This window comes from Zingiber officinale, chromosome 1A (genome assembly GCF_018446385.1).
Source record: "Zingiber officinale cultivar Zhangliang chromosome 1A, Zo_v1.1, whole genome shotgun sequence".
Lineage (NCBI taxonomy): Eukaryota > Viridiplantae > Streptophyta > Magnoliopsida > Zingiberales > Zingiberaceae > Zingiber > Zingiber officinale.
Genome location: NC_055987.1, coordinates 55,310,711 through 55,320,799, shown reverse-complemented (window position 1 = coordinate 55,320,799; position 10,089 = coordinate 55,310,711).

Genomic DNA, 10,089 nt, shown 5'->3' with positions numbered 1-10,089 from the left:
AGAGGACTTCTCCAGGATAGCCTCCCCACTGACAGCTCTTACCAGAAAGAACAGAAAATTTCAGTGGACAGAGGACTGTGAAAACAGTTTCAGCGAGCTGAAAAGGTGATTGACCAGTGCACCTATTCTGACTCTACCAGAGAACGCAGATAGCTTTGACATATATAGTGATGCCTCGAAGTTGGGACTAGGAGCAGTGCTGATGCAAGATGGCAAGGTGATCGCCTATGCCTCCAGACAACTCAAGGATTATGAGAAGAACTATCCTACTCATGACCTTGAGCTTGCAGCAGTAGTGTTCGCTCTCAAGATTTGGAGACATTACTTGTATGGAGCTCAGTGCAGAGTGTATACAGATCATCAGAGTCTGAAGTACTTCTTCACTCAGAAGGATCTGAATATGCGACAGCGCAGATGGCTAGAGCTGGTCAAAGACTACGACATAGACATCCTCTACCACCCAGGAAAAGCAAATAGGGTAGCAGATGCACTCAGCAGAAAGTCCAGTGCTACCCTATTATCTCTAGCAGCCATGTCACCGCCCCTACAGAAAGAGGTCACCGATTTCGGTCTCGAACTCATAGTTGGACAGCTCTCTACTATGACATTAGAGTCTACCTTGCTTGGTGACATTCAGACAGCTCAGGAACAGGATCCTGAAATTCAGAAAATCAAGCAAGGGATAGCAGAATCAGAAAGTGGAGAATTCAGAGTGTCCATTAGCGGGGTGTTGTACTTTGGCGACAGATTATGTGTTCCAGATCAGGAAGAACTCAGAAGGAAGATTTTAGATGAGGCTCACAAGACTCCCTATGCGATGCATCCAGGCTCCACCAAAATGTACCAGGACTTGAAGAAACGTTTTTGGTGGCCTGGGATGAAGAGAGACGTTGCTCGATATGTCAGCACCTGTCTAACCTGTCAGAGGGTTAAGGCAGAACATCAGCGACCAGGAGGAGTCTTGCAGCCTATTCAGATTCTGGAATGGAAGTGGGAAGACATTTCTATGGACTTCATAGTGGGATTACCCAGAACCACGAATGGTTTTGATACCATCTGGGTAATAGTTGACAGGTTGACTAAATCAGCCCACTTCTTAGCTATCAGGATATCCTACTCTATGGAACAGTTAGCTCAGTTGTATCTCAAGGAGATCGTCAGATTACATGGAGTCCCATGCACCATTATCTCAGACAGAGACAGCAGATTCACATCACACTTCTGGGAGTGTGTACAGTCAGCTTTGGGCACGAAGTTAAAGTTCAGCACAGCCTTCCATCCTCAGACGGATGGTCAGACGGAGCGAGTAAATCAGGTACTCGAAGATATGCTCCAAGCATGTGCCCTAGATTTTAAAGGAAGTTGGTGCAAATATCTGAGTGTAGCAGAATTTGCATACAACAACAGCTATCAGGCCACTATCGGTATGGCACCTTATGAGGCTCTCTATGGGCGGAGGTGTAGATCTCCAATCTGCTGGTATGAGAATGGTGAACAGAAAGAACTAGAACTTCAGACAGATCTAGTGGCAGATACCACAGCAGCTATACAGCAGATCCGCTAGAGGATAGAGACAGCTCAGAGCCGCCAGAAAAGCTATGCTGATACACGGCGCAGACCTTTAGAGTTTTCAGTTGGGGATTCAGTGTTCCTCAGAGTAGCTCCCATGAAGGGAGTAATGCGTTTTGGGAAGAAGGGCAAGCTAAGTCCCCGATATGTGGGACCATACCTTATTAGCAAAAGAGTGGGCAAGGTAGCATATGAGCTAGAGCTACCCAAGGAAATGTCAGCTGTCCACGATGTATTTCATGTCTCTATGCTGAAGAAGCATGTCCCAGATGCCACCCAGGTGATTGAGCCCCAGTCGGTACAGATCCGCGAGGACCTCAGCTATGACAGTCGGCCTATTCAGATAATAGACCGAGCAGTTAAGAAATTGCGGAACAAGGAAGTACCATTAGTCAAAGTCATTTGACATAGTCACACAGCAGAAGAGGCAACATGGGAGACAGAAGCCAGCATGAGACAGAAGTACCCAGAATTATTCTAAGTTTGAGGATGAACTTTTTATAAGGTATGGGGGATTGTAACGCCCGAAAATTCTCAAAACTATTTTAGAAATATTCTATGATTTTTCTGGAATATAATAATATTTTTATGGAATTTTTAGAGTAACGGAAGTAGCAAAAACAAATAGAAAACGAAAATGGCCTAAGCGGGAATTGAACCCGAGACCTATGGTTTACGGATAATTCTAGTAACCAGTTGAACCCAGCAGGGTCGTGCTGAAAGGAAAGGGAATCAATTTTATTTAAGTTGGAGTTGGGGCGAATTAGATCACTTAATATAAATAAGAAATAATTAAGTGAAGGGTTATTTGGATCGTGATTTTTCCTCTCCTCAAAACCTCACCGCCGCCCACCTCTCTTTTCTTCCTCTCTCGGCGCCAACCACAAGAACCAACTTAGGGTTCCTCTCCTAGGGCTTCAAGGACACCTTCCGGCAACATCAAGGGCACAAGAACGTTCCCCTCCGCGAGAAGAACGCGTTGGAGCGAGGAGATTGCCGAAAGGATCGTCTCCACCAGAATTCTAGCGAATAGAGTTGTAAGAAAATTAGCGTACGATGTAAGAAACCCCTCACCTGCAGTATAAGTAGCTTCCGTGTGAATTCCATGTGTTAGTTTAATAGTACGTCGATTTCTGACATAAAGGATGCGAATTAGCGCATGCCAAGTGTTCAATAAATTGTGTAGTTCAGTAAAATGCAATTTAGTAGCTTAGATAAATGCAATAGAAGCATCTTTACAGTTTATTTAGTCTTGCTTCAGCTTTTACCGGACTAGATGTCCAATGGGTGGGCTCCCATAGTCGCCTCTAGGTTTAGATAACCTAGTTCTGGGTTTAGACAACCTAGTAAAAGCAAGATCAGTATTTATTAGCTAGTGTTCAGTATTTTACTTTTCAGTGGCACTGTACAGGATTAGATATCCATTGGGCTGGGCTCCCATAGTCGGTCCCTAGGTTTAGATAACCTAGTAAACCCTACTGAATTCGGGACTTGCAAACCCGGGTCTAGTTAGGGACGCGCGCATAGCACGTACAGTTGCCGGGCCCAAACAGCAGCATGTATATGTATTTTCATCTATTATGTATGTAGTTTTAAACTCTCACAAAACAGTTAGGTGAGATCAGTATAGCTTAAGCATTTGCTAGAATTAGCTCAGTTTATGCTTCAGTTCAGCTTATTTCTTTTATGGTTATGTATGATAACACTATGCTCAGCTTTTGGTTACATATGCTATAGATGATAGTATGCCATGTTTAGCTCTTGATTTCCATGTACTGTTTGATAGCATGCCATGTTTAGCTTTGATTTCTATGTATGATAACATGCCATGTTTAGTTTAATCAGTACATATTTCAAAGGGCATGTTTTAAAAGCATAAAAGCATCGTATGCACTGTTTTTGTGAGGTAGATGGTTTCTTACTAAGCGAAAGCTTATAGATACTTTCTTTTCCTTATACTGCAGATAAAGGTAAATGGAAGATGGACTAGAGGAAGCTGGGGGTCAATGCAGAGATGGTGTGTGTGGCAGGGACCTGGAATGAAGATCCTTAGGGAGTTTAGCAAATTAAGAACTTAGTTCCTTTTTCTTAAGATACTTTTATGCATTTCTAGTGGTTTAAATGCTATGAATTAATGAACCTTGCACTATGGCATGTTAGAATGCTAGTTAGTAGATATTAGAATGTTTTCCATGCATAGTATAATTGTTGTGTGAGATTTTGGCACGAACTAGTGCTGAAATCAGAGTTTCAGTGCGAAATCAGAAACTCCGATCGATCCATGAATCGATCGGGGGTCCTCGATCGATCCATGGATCGATTGGGGGCTGATTCCGCGAACAGAAGGCTTCTGGATCGATCAGCCGATTGATCCAGACACATTCTGTCGCGAACAGAAGGCCTCTCGATACAAGCTATTCCTCGCGAACAGAAAGGTTATTGATCGATCATTGGATCGATTGACTTATGTTGGATTGATCAGCCGATCGATCCAAATATAGTCCCGTGCACAGAAGCACGCTGGATCGATCACTGGATCGATCGGTGAGCCTGGATCGATCAGCCGATCGGTCCAGATTATCACCCGAGCACAGTAGCAGTCTGGATCGATCCATGGATCGATCCAACAGAGAGCAATCGATCCAGTTCAGTCTGGATCGATTGGGAAGTTCAGTTTCGACCAAGAAACTTAGCAGATCAGCTTCTAGTCCATAGGGAATGTAGTATACACCTTGTATCCTTTAGATTATACCCTTCAGCACATGTAGAACCAAGAATAGTTATCAGTTAGCAACTAAAATTTAAATTAGATCAGTTTTCCATACCGTTTGCACAGCATAATGTGACGCTCAGCCTCACAGCCTAGTTAGTAGGAGGCGGGGCGTTACATATTTATACTTTTTTGGCAAGCCCAATAATGAGGTAGTGTCTCCCTTAGTTAATAAGTTATATACTGTCATTTGTAATTTGATTTGAAATTAGCCAAATCCAATATCTAGGTCAAGTCACTCTAAAAGTTGGTAGAAGTCCTTAAGGATAAGACTACCCTTAGCACTTCAAATGAATTAGTTCAAAATGGAACTTCAACACGAGTCCAACAACTTGAGTAATAAAATTCCTTTGAAAATTAGAGTTGAAGAACTAAAAGGATCATTAAAATGTTTAACTTTGATCTCCAAGTTGTAACGACCACCCTTCTTACTATACTATACTACTCTCTAATGTGACCGTTACTTAACTACAAACTCTACTTAACCGATATGATCGAAACCACGAAGAGTCTCTACCGAAAAATTTTGGCAGAGTCTCTCCTGTACCGGTGACTATAAACCGAGATACAAACATAGTATATGTCAGCCACAGGCGGCTGGAACATTTATCAAACACCCACGCTGTTAAATAAATATGAAACACACAAATATCTACTTACTAAACCGAACTCATCCTACATACAACCTAGAACAAGAATAAACTCGAATAACACGGAGTGTGAAGTATAGTCTCAAATGTTTACAATAACTAAAATGCGGAAACTAAAAAATAAGGAAAGAAGACTAAATGAACTCCTTTCTAGTCCCAAGACTTCCATAGTCCTGGCATCACACATCATCTGCGCCACCTTGTCGCCTTCCTTTATCTGCAGTAAGAGGAAATGCAATCTATAAGCAAAATGCTTAGTAAGCGCTATCTAACTCACAAAATCTCGATACGCATGTGAATATACTGAAAAATAAAACTGAATTCTCAAAGGAAAACTACTCATGCTCATCTACTAGTAAAAGAATCAAACGGGCTGAAACGCTAAACATGTAAAACTACTCATGCTCTTCTAATAGCAAAGAACAGTAAGCTAATCTAAATAGCATGCTAGCATAAAAGAAAACTAAACTTGCTGATTTTAAAACAATGTGAAACTTATTTCATTTGTTCTAAACTTATTCTTCATTTCCACTTGTTTAAAACTTTTACTTTAATACTTTTATACTTGTGTGAAACTTATTTTTACTTGTTCAAAAGCTTATACTTATAATACTTCAAAATAATAATCAACTTTCTTCTTGGGCCCGGCAACTGTACTTGCTATGCGCGCATCCCTAACTAGACCCGAGATAGCTGGTCTCGAATCTAGTAGGGTTTACTAGGTTATCTAAACCTAGGAACGACTATGGGAGCCCAGCCCAAGGACAACTGAGAGTCCTGCATACTAGGTTATCTAAACCTAGGGACGACTATGGGAGCCCAACCCAAGGACAACTGAGAGTCCAGTACAGTGCCACTGATAAAAGTAAAATACTTGTTATCTTATAATACTTCTAATATATAATGCCTCGGCATTTTCTTTAGCACCTTGTGTGCCAAAATCCCTAAAGTCTTGACTTCGGGATCTACTTAAAGCCTTGGCCTTTTTCTTACTTTTCTTTATCTGTCTTATACTTGTTAATACTTCTAAAAGAATTTAATAGACTCTTATTCTTCCACTAGAATACATGGCTGTTCATGCTTGTTAAAATAGAAAATGAAAACTAGAAAATATGCATATCTTACAAGCTTAAACTAAATCTAAAACTTGTTAGAACTAAAACCTTAAATCTTGCTACAACAGAATTAAATGGAACCGTTAAATCCTCTTAATATAGACAAGTCATTTAGCTTAAGCAAAAGAAATGCCATCTACTAAAATAATGCTGTACAGATAATCCGAAGCAAGGAAAACAAAGCACACTAGCTACTCTTAAACTTCTAGCCGTTCTATTGCTGTATAAGAAATCCAAAGCGAGAAAAACAAAGCACACTAGCTGTACAGAAAATCCGAATCGTAAGAGCAAGTCTGACTTCTTCAAGTATGCTACAAGAGTCGTAAATCAAAGGAAAACATATCAGAAATCTTTAAGCATGCTAAAATGAAAGCTGTTCAGATTTGTTAAAATGCAAAGGAAACCCAAAACTGCAACGTGAACTGACATAGCTGTTCCTACTCATTGGAGCTACATAAACTTGAAATCTGCATACATAAGAACTAATAAGGAAGGATCTATATCAAAACTAAACAACGGAAATGCTAACAGCACAAAACCACTCTACTGCATGCTCGTTTAAAGGCATATTCCTACACATGGCAGCAAAGAAGAGGACAGCCAAAACTAAGTTCCTACATGTATATATGTATGCTATTTCTGCTCATCCACATCTAAAAGCAAAAGGGAAACAAAATTAGAAATCAATTCATGTGCATCTCAAAGCAAGGAAAGAACAGAAAAACAGCTCGTGTAGATTCATAACATATGAAGGTCTAAACAGCAGGAAAATAGCTACTCGTGCACTGTAAAAAAAAACAATATGAAGACTGCACAGCATAACTGGCAGTAAGCTCCTCTAATCACGCCCCTTTTTGTGGCACAATTCAAATTTAAACTTGTTGTTAACACCAAATTCTGAAATCTAGGGATTCCATTAACACAAATTCACATCTTAAACTTTTATAAGTAACCAAGATTCTCTACAACCTAAAATCTGAAAGCCATGTATGAAATTCCTCCTGGAACTGTGGCACGGTAGAAAAAAACAAAAAGACAATATGCTCACATACATCACCATCTCATGTTCCTTCTTGAAAATTTTACGGCAGAAAACCTTACACAACAATCCCTACAACCAAATCCGAAACAAGGAAGAAACATAATCGAAGAATGAAACCGAATAGTTCATCTATTCTGTACACATGTTCCGAAACAAGGAGTATCTAAATCCCTAGCAACATAAATTCGATTCAAAACTCGGCTCAAAACTCAATCCGAGATATAGGAACGTGCTGTGGATGGTAAGAAGTGAAATCAAATTCCGAAACCTCAAGGAAAGCACTGAACCAACTCAGAACTACTCTTACCGCAGGTGAGTAGCAACTTACATTGCGTTCTTAGACTCTCTACCGAAGGAGAAAAGGCTTCTAGGGTTCGGATAACTCGAGTTTTCCGACCTCTCCTTGCGCCTATAGCTTCTTCTCGGTGAGAGGATCTCGGGAAGGCGAAGAGCTCTCGGATGAACCTTGGCCGGTCGCTGGAAAACTATGCCCTAGCCGTGACTTTGTTCTCCGCCCGAGAAGTCGCTGTCGGCTGCGCACAGAAAAGGGAGAGGAGAGGGATTCTGATCGGGTAAATCAAGCCCTAAGTTAAGTTCCTCTTTTATAACTCAATATTCTGTTAACTTCTTTAAATAAATTTACTACCCTTTTTAAACAAAACCGGCCGCGTGAACACTTGGTCAGCCGGGTTTTGACCGAGCCAAAGGCCGCAGGTTCAAATCCCTAGCCGAGCCTTTTATTCTCCTTTTATTCTACTATTAACTATTTATTACTTAAATACAATTCGACCCTTATTTGATCAAGTAATAACTGCTTGCACACTTGGTCAGCCCGGTTTTGACCGAGTCAAAGGTCGCTGGTTCGAACCTCGGCTTGGACATCTTTTGTCAAAACTTCCTTTGTTTAGTAAAAATAACAAACGACTTCCAAAAATTGCATAAAATAATCGAAAAATTCTAAAAATGTCTAGAATATTTCTAAAGTATTTCTAAATATTTTAACCTCTATTAGATCCCCAAATGAGGAAATTTGTGTCGTTACAATCCCCCATACCTTATAAAAAGTTCATCCTCGAACTTAGAATAATTCTGGACAGTGAGTACTTGTTAAATTTGGCAAAAGAAATTGACACAATAGAGTGGGTAGCACCAGCATCAAATAAGATGGTAGCTAAATGCTAAAGGGTAGGTATTTGACTTGTGACTACCGTGGAGGTACCGGCAGCTTCTTCCTTAGTGAGAGAAAATACTTTGGCATTGATTGGAACGGGTGGGGCTTCGAACCTTTCCTGACCGATATAGGGTCCCTCTAGTGATGTTGTCAAGTGGTGTAACTGTGCAGGCTTGCCTTCATATTGTACTAACTGTTGCTGAGGTGCCTTAAACTTATTAGGACATGCTCTAGCTAGATGTCCTTCTTGGCCACATGAATAACATCCGGTCATACCCAAAAGACAGGCTCCTGGATGCAATCTCCCGCATTTATGGCAGGAAGGGAACTTAACCTGCTCGTCTATTGGACCTCCCTTTTGGCTGCCTCCTGTATCCCCTCGTTTCCTTTTGTTACCCTTGCCCTTACAATTCTGATCACTTGATTGAGGTTTCTGGCTTCCCACTGTCTTGTTTTTGATCTTGACTGACTTGTGTTGCTCTCGTTTCGCCTTGATGCTGTCCAGATAGTACTCAGCGACTAATGCTCTGCTGACCAGCTCCTCGCCAGTCTGGGGCTGGTGAGTTTCACTACTCACATTAAGTGCTATTACTGGTCTCAGCATCCTGAGCATCATTCTGACTCGTTCCTTTTCTGTACTTACTAGCTATGGACAGAGACGGGCTAGCCTATTGAATTTCTGTACTACTTCTTCCACCGACAGGTCTCCTTGTCTGAATTCTATAAACACCTCAAAATGCTTATTGGTGATCCATTGACAGAAGAATTCTTCGTAGACCTCTGTCTCGAAGTCAACCCAGCTCATCTGATTGACCAAACTCTTGCTCTTAACTCTCTTCCACCACATACGAGCATCACCTGATAGGCAGAAAGAGGCACACTTGACCTTCTCAACTTCTGGCCAGTCAAAAAGCTCCATAGTGCTCTCCAGTGTCTTAAACCAAGCTTGAGCATCCCAGGGCTCAGTCGTGCCTGAGAAACTTTCTGGCTTTAGCTTCAACCACTGTATCAGGTAGGCTTCTTGTCTTCTAGGTGCTATGGGGACTTCCAGAGCGGCTGGTGGAACCTCAGTCACTACTGGAGTCTCCACATTAACAATTGGAGGAGTGGGAGGGACTGGCTACTAATTTTCCATCAGATTGACGATCACTTGTTGCTGCTCCGCCACTTGTCTCTGGAGTTGAGCAACAACTTCAGATAGATTTGGTTCAACTATTCTGGGCTCTTCATCTTCCTGTGCTCGGCCCTCAGTACGAACGGTACGGGGGCGTCCTCTTCTTGACATCTAATTATGTAGGAGAGAAACAAAACTAAAATCATCTCTATTCTTCCTAAGCATATGTATCCAAACATAGAAAAAAATAAAACAAGAATTTTCTTCTTACTTAACCGCATATAAGCAGATACTCTATACCGCAATTAATAAGCATAAAAGAAAAATTAAATACTTTCTTACTTGAAGACAACAAAGATGGTGCTGATGTGTGATACTGGAGAATGGGAACTGCTCTGATACCAACTGTAACGACCAACCTTCTTACTATACTATACTACTCTCTAAGGTGACCGTTACTTAACTACTAACTCTACTTAACCGATATGATCGAAACCATGAAGAGTCTCTATCGAAAAATTTCGATAGAGTCTCCCCTGTACCGGTGACCATAAACCGAGATACAAACATAGTATACGTCAGCCACAGGTGGCTGGAACATTTATCAAACACCCACGCAGTTAAATAAGTATCAAACACACAAATATCTACTTACTAA